We start from the raw sequence: 11,679 nt of genomic DNA on the forward strand, positions 1-11,679 counted from the left end.
AGGAGTCCTAAAGCCAGAACCTCAGAGGGACGAATAACAATGAAAGAAGGCCAAAAAAAAAAAAGTTATTAAAAGAATAAATAAACAAAATCAAAGGAAAGACAAACACAATGGCAAATACAGATGTTAACATATCAATATTAACTCTAAATGTAAATGGACTAAACTCTTCAATAAAAAGACACAGAGTTGCAGCCTGGATTAAGAAACAAAACCCAACCTTTTGCTGTCTCCAGGAAACACATTTAGCTACAAAAGATAAAAATAGGCTCAAAGTTAAAGGTTGGAAAACAATCCTACAAGCAAATGGACCAAAAAAGAAAGCAGGAACAGCTATACTTATATCAGATAAAACAGATTTCAAACTCAAAAAGATAAAAAGAGACCCCAATGGTCACTACATTATGATCAAGGGGACAATACTTCAAGAAGAAATAACACTCATTAACATATACTCACCAAACGAAGGAGCACCAAAATATATCAGACAACTGTTGTCCTCTCTGAAAACAGACATCGGAGAAAACACATACGTAGTGGGAGACTTCAACACACCACTATCAACAATGGATAGATCAACAAGACAAAAAATAAGTAAAGAAACCAAAGCTCTAAATAAGGACCTAGAGCAATTGGGCTTAACAGACATCTATAGAACACTAAACCCCAAAAAAACGGAGTACACATTTTTCTCAAGCGCACACGGATCATTCTCCAGGATTGATCACATACTGGGGCACAAGACAAACATCAACAGATACAACAAGATTGAAATCATATCAACCATCTTTTCTGACCATGAAGGCATCAAACTAGAAATAAACCGTAAAAAGAAGGCAAGGAACTTTCCTACCTCATGGAGATTAAAAGCCACACTACTGGAAGACCACTGGACTAATGAGGAGATCAAAGAAGAAATTAAAAAATTCTTTGAATTGAATGACAAGGAGGACACCAATATCCTAAATGTATGGGATGCAGCAAAAGCAGTAATAAGAGGAAAATATATAGCAATAGAAGCTCACATCAAGAAACAAGAAAGAACTCAAAGAAACAACCTAATCTCGAAGCTCAAAGATCTAGAAAAGAACAACAAAAACCCCAAAACCAGTAGAAGAAAAGAAATAATAAAAACCAAAGCAGAAATAAATGAAATTGAAACTAAAAAAAACAATCCAAAAGATCAATGAAACCAAGAGCTGGTTCTTTGGAAAAATCAATAAAATAGACAAACCCCTAGCCAGGCTCACAAAGGAAAAAAGGGAGAAAGCACAAATAAACAGGATCATCAATGAAAGAGGAGAAATCACAACGGACACAGCAGAAATCAAAAGAATAATCAGTAACTACTATGAACAGTTATATGGAAACAAGTTCAACAATCTAGAGGAGATGGACAAATTCCTACAACTATACAATCACCCAAAGCTAGATAAAGAAGAAATAGAACACCTAAACAGACCAATTACAATTAGCGAAATTGAAATGGTAATCAAAAACCTCCCCAAAAACAAAAGCCCAGGACCTGATGGATTTACAAATGAATTCTACCAAACATTCAGAGACGAATTAGTGCCTATCCTTCACAAACTCTTCCAAAAAATGAGAAGGAAGGGACAATACCAAACACGTTCTATGAAGCCAACATTATACTAATACCAAAACCGAACAAGGACTACACAAAAAAGGAAAACTACAGGCCAATCTCCCTAATGAACACTGATGCAAAAATCCTCAATAAAATTTTAGCTATCAGAATCCAACAATGTATCCATAAGATAATTCACCACGACCAAGTAGGATTCATTCCAGGGACACAAGGATGGTTTAACATCCGAAAATCAATCAACGTTATCCAACACATCAACAAAAAGAAACATAAAAACCATATGATAATATCAATAGATGCTGAGAAAGCTTTTGACAAAGTGCAACACCCATTCATGATAAAAGCCCTTGAAATTCTTGGGATACAAGGAACATACCTTAACATCATAAAGGCCATCTATGACAAGCCAACAGCCAGTATCATTCTCAATGGTGAAAAGCTGAAAGCAATTCCATTAAGATCTGGAACAAGACAAGGATGTCCACTCTCACCACTGCTTTTCAATATAATACTGGATGTCCTAGCCAGGGCAATAAGACAAGAGAAAGACATCCAAGGAATCCAAATAGGAAAAGAAGAAGTCAAACTATCACTATTTGCAGACGATATGATATTATACATAGAGAACCCCAAAAACTCCACAGAAAAGCTAATTCAACTCATCAATCAGTTCAGTAAAGTGGCAGGATACAAAATCAACACGCAAAAGTCAGTAGCCTTCCTATACACAAACAATAAATCTGAAGAAGAAGAAATAAAAAAAACCATCCCTTTTGTTATTGAAACAAAAAAAATCAAATATTTGGGAATAAATCTAACAAAAGAGGTAAAGGACCTATACAAAGAAAACTATAAAACACTGTTAAAAGAAATAGAAGAAGACACAAAGAAATGGAGAGATATCCCCTGCTCATGGATTGGAAGAATAAACATTATTAAAATGGCCATCCTTCCAAAAGCAATATACAGATTCAATGCTATTCCAATCAAAATTTCAATGTCATTCTTCAAAGAAATAGAACAATTATTGATGAAATTCATATGGAATCACAAAAAACCCCAATAGCCAAAGCTCTCCTGAAAAAAAAAGGGAATGGAGGCATTACACTCCCAGACTTCAAACTATACTACAAAGCCATAATCATCAAAACTGCATGGTATTGGAACAAGAACAGACCTACAGACCAATGGAATCGAGTAGAAAATCCAGAAATAAACCCACAGATTTATGGTCAACTAATCTTTGACAAAGGAGCAAAGACTATGCATTGGAGCAAAGAAAGTTTGTTCAATAAATGGTGCTGGGAAAACTGGGTCGCTACATGCAAAAGAATGAAGCTTGACCACTACCTCACACCATACACAAAAATCAACTCAAAATGGATTAAAGAACTAGACATAAGACCTGAAACCATAAAATATATAGAAGGAAATATAGGCGAAACACTACGTGATTTGCACATCAAAGACATCTTTACAGACACATCACCCAAAGCAGTGATAGTGAAGGCGAAGATAAACAGCTGGGACTACATCAAATTAAAGAGCTTCTGCACAGCAAAAGAGACAATAACAAAAACAAAGAGAAACCCCACCAACTGGGAGAACATTTTTGCACCCAACACTAATGATAAAGGACTGATCACAAAAATCTGCAAAGAGCTGATGAGACTCAACAACAACAAAGAAAATAATCCAGTCAAAAAATGGGCAGAAGAGCTAAAAAGAAACTTCTCTGAAGAGGAATTGCAAATGGCCAACAGGCATCTGAAAAATGTTCAACATCACTTGTCATCAGGGAAATGCAAATCAAAACTACCATGAGATACCATCTTACACCAGTGAGAATGGCACATATTAAAAAAACTAGCAACAACAAATGTTGGCGAGGGTGTGGAGAAAAAGGAACTCTTCTGCACTGTTGGTGGGAGTGCAAACTGGTCCAACCACTGTGGAAAGCTGTGTGGAGATTTCTGGACCTACTAAACATAGAGCTTCCATATGATCCAGCAATTCCACTCCTAGGTATTTACCCAAAGGACACAGAAACATCAATTCCAAAGAACACCTGCACCCCTATGTTTATAGCAGCACTGTTTACAATAGCTAAGCTTTGGAAACAACCCAAATGCCCAAAAATAGATGACTGGATCAAGAAGATGTGGTACATATATACCATGGAATATTACTCAGCATTCAAAAAAGATAAACACATGCAATTTGCAGCAACATGGATGGCACTGGAAGGGATCATGCTCAGCGAAATAAGCCAAAAAGAAAAAGAAAATACCGGATGGTCTCACTCATAGCAGGAATCTAGAAAACTTAAATAAGGGACCAGGAAAATGAATAACTATAAGAAAGTGAAAATCAAAATCAACAAAAAACTATGAACCAGAGACACTTTTTGGGGGGTGGGGGGCGGGAGGGGAAGGATTGGGGTCAGAATGGGGCGTTTGCAATTGTATGGTGGAATATAAAAATAAAATTTATTATTTAAAAAAAAATAAATAAAAAAAATAAAAAAAAAAAAAAAAAAAAAAAAAGCTACAGGAAACTGAGGATATTTGGGAGGCAAGAAGAAGGCAGAGAGAAAATTCCGTATATATTTTAACCCTAAAAATGAATTTATAAGATTATCACTTGTCAGTTTATACTATTTTCGTGATTGTTTAAAACGGAAGATGAACGATTATGACAGACTTAAAACTTTCAAAATTGACAATATAGGGAGTTTTGTAGAGTTTCCAGTACCGAAATCTCAAATCAGCTGATTATCCAACAGAAATGGCTGGATTTTAAAAGACCCATAGATAGATCATTCTGGAAGACCCCACCACACATAACAGAGACTACTAAAAAGAATTGTGTGGCCAGATTAGGTCCTGCCAAATGTCTGTAATTACCAGCAACACAGAGGTGCTATTTTGTTATTCCATGTATTCCCACAGGAGGCCTGAGAGCCATGTTAAGTTCTAGTGTACATGCCAACTTATAATGGGCAAAGAACCTTTTAAAAAAATTTATAGTTTTACAAGTAGGTTGATTTTTAGAATTCTCATACACCACGAGACAAAAACAAAATTTTAGTGAATACCTAAAACTGACATGTTTTTCAATATATCAATGTTGATTTTGAAAACAAAATTCAACATTGTAAAAGTTTTCTGTTTCGGAATTTATTGTTGTAAGATTAAACTCTTTCAGAATATTTTTTAAAAAAGAAGAAACTATTAAAATAACTATTTCACTTTCAAAAAAAAAAAAAAATAAATAAATAATTCAAAATGTATACTCCATATTTTTCTGTGATTACAGTAACATGCCAGTATATATTTTTTGCAAACATGGGTTCAGGTTTTCATGGTTTGACATTTTTTACTTATTTTGATTATATTTCCACATTATAAATATATATCTCATTTTTTGTTTTACAGAATATATTGTTCAATTCCATAATATGAATTACTCATAGTTTGATTAATAATTCCCTTTTGACTATAACTGTACACTTAGATTCTTCTGATAAACATTTAAGATATTTCCTTTGTTATTACAAGCAATGCTCAAATAAACATTTTACAATTTTTTGATGATTCATTGTACATTTGTATAGGAGTATTCAATCTCAACTCTCAGAAGCAGTATTATTAGATCAAAGGGCACATGCGTATTTGCTGTTCTTCTTCCTATTAACAATTTCCAAACAGTCTTTCTTGAATTATCTGTTTTTTCACCCCTTTGCCAACTCTAGGTATTTTAAACTCTAGGTATTTTCAAATTTCTAAATATTTCGTGGGTGAAAAATGCTCTTATTATTGCTATACATTGTATTTCTTATTTTGTGAAATGGGTTTAGTATTATTCTGTATGTTTGTTGGCAATTAGTATTCCTCTTTCTATGAACTCTTTCATATATTTCACCAGTTTTCAGTTGAGTCATTTATTTTTCTTTTTTTATGTTACCCCTCCCTAAAACTCATTTGTATATTAAGAAAACTAGCCCTTTGTCTATCATAGATACTACAAAATTTTTGACTGATTGTTTTGTAAAACTACACAATAAGTAAAATTTATTATATCTACATGAAACTGTACAATATTTGTCTTTCTCCAATTTATTTTGCTTAGCATGATCCCTTCCAGTTGCATCCATGTCAGTTGCAAATGACAAGTATTCTTTTTTTTTTTTTTTCACTGCTAGGTAATATCCTCTTAATACACTGATCTGTCCGTAGGCACTTGGGTTATTTCTCTAACTTGGTTATTGTAAATAATGTTGTGATGATCATAGGAGCTCATATTTCCTTTGAATTAATGTTTTTGTATTCTTTGGGTAGATGCCTAGGCGTGGAATTGTTGGATCATATGGTTGATCTATTTTTAATTTTGAGAAACCTCCACACGGTTTTCTACAAAGGCTGGACCAGTCTACCTTCCCACCAAGAGCATGTGAGTGTTCCTTTTACTCCACAATCTCATCACCGGTTGTTTGGTTTTTGTTGTTTTAACTTCTTGGTATGGACCAAACTCACAGCTGTGAGATGAGACCTCATTGTGGTTTCAATTTTCATTTTCTTGATAATGAGCATTTCTTCATGTCCCTCTTGCCCATCTGTATGTCTTCTTTGGAGAGTGTCTATATAGCTCTTCTATTTTTTTATTGGATTATTGGTTTTCTTTTTCTGGTTTGAGTGAGATCCCCTTGTCAGATGTATGGTGTGCAAATATTTTCTTTCATTTGGTAGGGTCACTATTTGTATGCACAGAGGAAAAAAAAAATCATTAAAAACAAGTCTTTAATTTTTTAATCAAAGTTCTGGTAGCCCAATTCTAGAAGAAATTCTTATTTTTGAGGGGTATTTATCTGAAGAAGCAAATATATAAGGTTACTATCCCATTTGTCTCCAAAGGTGACATTCAGTGGAAGAGGGTATTAATTTATTCACCATATTCCTAAGACTTTGGATGGCAGTCAAAATGGAGGAAAATTCTAGCTTACAGAGGAGTTTCCAAAAATCAGAGCTAATCAATATGCGGTGAGTTGACTCAAGAGAGGCTGAGTTCCCCATCGTTGGAGATAGCCAAGCAGAGATGGTACTATTATGAAGGAAATTCCTACAACAGTTGGGAGATAGGGCTAGAAGTTACCAATGACTTTCTTAACTTTAAGAGACTTTGATTTTTCATACTACAGTCTTAACCAGTTTGCTGCATTCCAAGAAATTTAACCAACCTAAAATTTCCCGAGTCAGATCCTAAGAGGGTGGAGTCTAGACTCCATTCATGTATTTACAGCACTGCCCTATGGGTTTTATCTCTTTTTACTATATAAATCTTTAAGACTGGATTCACCTAGGACTTAACTTATACGAAATATTTTACTTTACTAAGGACACATGAAACAGAGGGTGTTAAAATCCAAAACTGCTTGGCATTTTCCTTAAGAAATCAGATGACAAAGCTGAACAGCCAACAGGTTTTGCACGTTGTTACTTGTCTCTGCAAGTTATTGCTTTCAAATAGGATAAATCAAAAAGTGTGAAGCTTTATTGAAGAAGTTTTGTCCAAAGTTGTTACTACTGACCTGCAAACCTGCATTTCTTTTCTGCCTCCAAAACCTTGAAACATTCACAGAAGGGGGAAAAAAAAAAGAGTAAAAGAGAAAGTAATAACTATAGTAGCCTTGGTTGCTATTATCTTCATTTGAAAGAAATGATATTGTTTGCAAAAGGTCCAAGGGTGTGGAGCTAAACCACAATTCTAGATAGCTCAGCAAGGCTTACCAGAAAGCAGAGAGTGAGCTGCTTTGTTCCAGGGCTTCATGGAAAGGAATCATTTCACAGCTCATATGGATTCTGCAAAGGCCTCAAGCTAGGAAGTGTAAGGTGACCTGCGGGAGGTGTGCAAGGGTCACTCGAATGATATGCGGTCTCTTCAGGCTGTTGGATTACACTTGTGAGCTCTTAAAATGTGATTGCCACTCTGACCTGCTTGCCACTCAAGTCCAGGGATCTTAGGCAATAGGAAAGAGATTCCAAACCAACCCACACTCCCGAGGCACCATGCCTTTTTTTTTTTTTTTTTTTTGTCAATCCAAAATTCAAGCAGAAAAGACTAGCCATTCTCTGAAAATTTTGAGACACTTGAGTGTATCGTAGCCAAGTTTTATACAACAGAATCTCCTTTTGGAAGTAGATAGAGGCTTTAATCACCTTCAGCAGCCTAGAAAATCAACTAGGTTGGCTTCATGGAATTTCCAGAAGCTCATTCAGACCTTTGGATGACATTTTCTTTTATATATATATATATATATATATATATATATATATACACCACAGATGCAGTTGTTAGGCACAGTCAGGATTATAGCAAATCCCCTTTAAAATACTTTTAAGCAGGGAAACCATGGAGGTCTGATACCATGCAGAAGATATGGGCCACCTTAGACCCACAGAGCTGATCTATAAGATTTGTTTGATAACTTCTTTTCCAGAAAAGCAAGGTTAATGTAATGTTGGAAATCTCATTGGCTGATTCTTAGAATTCAGCACAAGATCCCAGGGGTTCTATTTCCTGTCTCCTTTCTTTTAAGTTTTACCCCCGAACTTTCAGTTCTTCGCTTGTGAAATGGATAACATTACTCTCTCTGCTGTACTACTGTATAAGGGTAATAGGAGAAACTAATAAAATAATTTATTTGAAAATACTCTTCAGAACATCAAAGCACCTTTCAAATATAGAATAGTATTACTTAGCACCTGGATTTACTTGTTGAAGTCTTTTGTTGTGGTGGTTTGTTTTGTTTATTTTTACTTGCTTTCACAAAACAGGCAGTGGTCTAAGGAATAAATAACTTCTTGAATTCTGTTCATCCTTAAAATATGACTTTTTTATGGAAAGAAAAACTAGTCTCGTGATTTTTTAGCCATACTTAAATGTAATAAATAGGTATGTAAGGCCAGTGCATTTCTCAGAATTTAATTATGAAGACTGTGAAATGTATGAGTTGGTTCAAAATATTTCCTAAGAGATGCTTTCAACTTAAAAAAAATGCTGTGTTTACATAAAAAATATTGCTTGAATTCCTGCCACCTCCCTAACATTACCAGCTGTTTCAAATGTGCAGGCAAAATTAGAAATTACCTTAGGAAGAAACCTCAATAGCTCATCATCAGATTAACTGACTTACTGATTCCCACCACCTTTACTTGGTATTTAGAATATTTCTTCATCTTGATTTTGAGTATAAATTATAGTCATAGCATTGAAAAAAAAATTAGCCCTAGGAAGAATTTCAAATAATCCAGTTTATCCTCTCATTTTATAGAAGAAAACCTCAAGCCTCAGAGATGGTAAGTAATTTGAATAAAGACACACAGCTAGCCTATGTGGAAGAGAGTTTAAGACTCACCTTTTCTGGCTTGCAGCCCATTGCGTGTTCCACCCCATGCTACCTTAGCCCAGGGTAAGAAATATTTAATCGAGGGCTAATGATGAAAGACAATGAAGACATATTGTATTTCTTCTTTGGATTTCTTCACATATCACTGCAGCACCTAGGAACTCAGATAATTATACTGTGAGGAGACAAGTGACAGGAGAGCAAAACACCTCCTCTAATTCCTAGCCCTCAGTCAAATGCAGAGGATGTGGCAAATTGCTACCTGTAGGCTTCTGGAAGCAGGCGGGAGAAGTGCATTACTTGTGCAAAGAAACAGTCTTGGCAGCTCCCTTTGTGAAATATAAATCTAAGATTTGGGTGGGTTTTGGGGTTGGGGCTTTGAGAGGGAAAGCTCTTGGCCTCAGGTGTTGGGCTCAAAATAGTCTTTCCCCAGTTCCTATCAAATTAACTTGAACTACGAACAAGTACCTCAGCTGCACAGCAGAGCCGGATGGGGAACGTGAGGTTGATCCTCTGTTACTTAAACTCTTCAGGTCTTCTATTATCTGATTCAGCTTCCCTCTCTATAATGAAGATCAAATTATATCCAGGATTCTGGTTTGCTGAAAAGAGAGAGAGATCATAGGGACATATCATTTTACAGAGGACAATACCAGCAATTTCTGAATGAATCTGGCAGCTAAGCCCAGCAATTATTTGGACCAGCAATCACCGGTTCTTTGGAGATGGACTGAGCTAGCAGGTTTTAGAGAGGAGCAAACTGTGGTGGCATCCAGTCTCTAGGTAGCAGAGATCATTGGTTCTCACTGTTCACTCCAGCACACTCTATTGAGTCATAATATTTTCCTAAAATTCCAACATGCTACCATGAAAAGAAAAAAAAATTCAAATCGCTAAGTTCAAAAAAAAGTTAATTTTCAACTGAAAGCCATTCATAGAAAACCCATCTTCCCAGAACAAGAATCCATTAGAACATTTTCTACCTTGAGATGTTTGGAAAATTTTGTTTATAAGATGCAAATGTGTTTTTTTTTAATTATCAAGAAATTTGGTGCCAGTTAGAAGAAAAGGGTTAGTGAAATAGCTAATTCAAACCAGATGCCTAGAGAAAACGAGTTCATTGTTCTTTCCTCAACAATATTTCAGGACTGTAAGTGTCTGTGTTGCCCTGTGCAGAGATGAAATGCAGTCAACAGATAAAAATAAAGGTGGCTCTTCTTCCATGTTTGTTAGCCTTCCCTGATGGTTCAAGCTCTTTAGGGAGGTAATGGACTGCACTGGAAGGTCCCCATGTTGGAGCTGTTTATAAAGAGGAAGGGATAAAGGTGAGAAGGGACAATGCAATGTGGACCTCTCAATGCCACTGAAGAATCTTCAAAAACCCTTTCCTCTCTCATTAATAAACACATCTCTATGTCCATAGCTTTTGTAATTGAAAAATTCAGGATTCTTAGCAATACATATTCAACATCTATTTAAATACAACAAAGGGGAGAAAAATGAGACCCAAGACAATAACTTTAGAAAAGGAGGTTTAGACAAGAAGTTAGAATAGATAAATAGGTAGACAGACAGACAGATGGACATAGATGAAAAATCTTATCCTTACCTCCACATTTTCAAGGGAATTTTCTAAAATGATTCCAAGTTGTAAATAACTACTGAGCATTCAGTCCCACTGTCTTCAGCTGGTTATGGCCTTGAGGCTGGGGTGTTCCCCAAGCCTGAAAACTGGCATAATCACATTTTACTGCAATAGAAGTAGTTGATGTAGGCAACCAAGTCTTTTGCCATGTTTCTACAAAGCAGTGTAAATGTTAGTAGGTCACAATGGAACAGACAAAGAGAATTTGACAAGCAATCTGTTTATTCTGCAGATTATAAAGCTGCTTTCAGGGTCACATGTACTCAGTAACACACACTCAGCCAAGAGAAAGAAGTCATCACTTTGTACAGACAGAATAGGAGCTTTCAGACAATTGTGAGAGCAAAGGCGAGTGTCCCCACTCGAGGTGGTGACAGAAAGTAGAAGTTCTGTTTCAAAGACCAGCACTGCAAATACAAAGCACAAAATTGGTATGGGGGAAAAAAACAAAGATAGGTCAAAGGTGGGGAAAATAGCCTTCAACATTTAAACCACTTAATATATAAATGGGAGCAAAACCAAAGAAAAGGAAACTGCAGTAACATAGGCCATTGTACAGATGTCATCTATAAAATTGTATGCACCCAAGAAATGTTGAAAATATCCAAAATGCACCTTTGATCTTGAATGTATATGCTTAGTTGAAATTTTATTAAGATTTTGTGAAATGTCACCAAATAACTGACATTTCAGGGACACTTTATATTTCCCTGTCTCTCTCTGTCCCTCTGCCCCTCTCCATGTTATGCCTCTCCCCACAAGCTGCTCCTTCTGGCTGGAAAACTTGCCCTCTTCTGATTTATGAACTCCCTCTCAATTCAATTGTCACTTCCTCTTCAGAGAGCTTTACTTGATTCCCATTTTTCCCTGGGTAGCTGTCACTTTACTTCATAGAACTTGCCATGTTTTGTAATACATTTTCATTCATGTGTTTGCTTAGTGTGGGACCCCAATTTATGTTCCTGAACCAGGGACCTGATCTACCATGTTTCATTCTTGGTTGCCAGTGTCCTTCATGGT

The 11,679-nt window shown here is 35.8% G+C and overlaps 1 long non-coding RNA gene across 1 annotated transcript in view; it reads left to right on the forward strand.

Moving 5' to 3' along the window:
- Positions 1-5,971, forward strand: part of LOC119256768 (uncharacterized) — a 63,671-nt gene extending 57,700 nt beyond the window's left edge. The window contains exon 3 of the long non-coding RNA XR_008553819.1: positions 5,950-5,971. This is a non-coding gene — a long non-coding RNA (uncharacterized LOC119256768). The remainder of the gene's footprint in view (positions 1-5,949) is intronic.
- The last annotated feature ends 5,708 nt before the right edge of the window (positions 5,972-11,679 follow it).

Source organism: Talpa occidentalis, unplaced genomic scaffold (assembly GCF_014898055.3).
Source record: "Talpa occidentalis isolate TD23 unplaced genomic scaffold, MPIMG_talOcc4v2.1 talOcc4.4, whole genome shotgun sequence".
Lineage (NCBI taxonomy): Eukaryota > Metazoa > Chordata > Mammalia > Eulipotyphla > Talpidae > Talpa > Talpa occidentalis.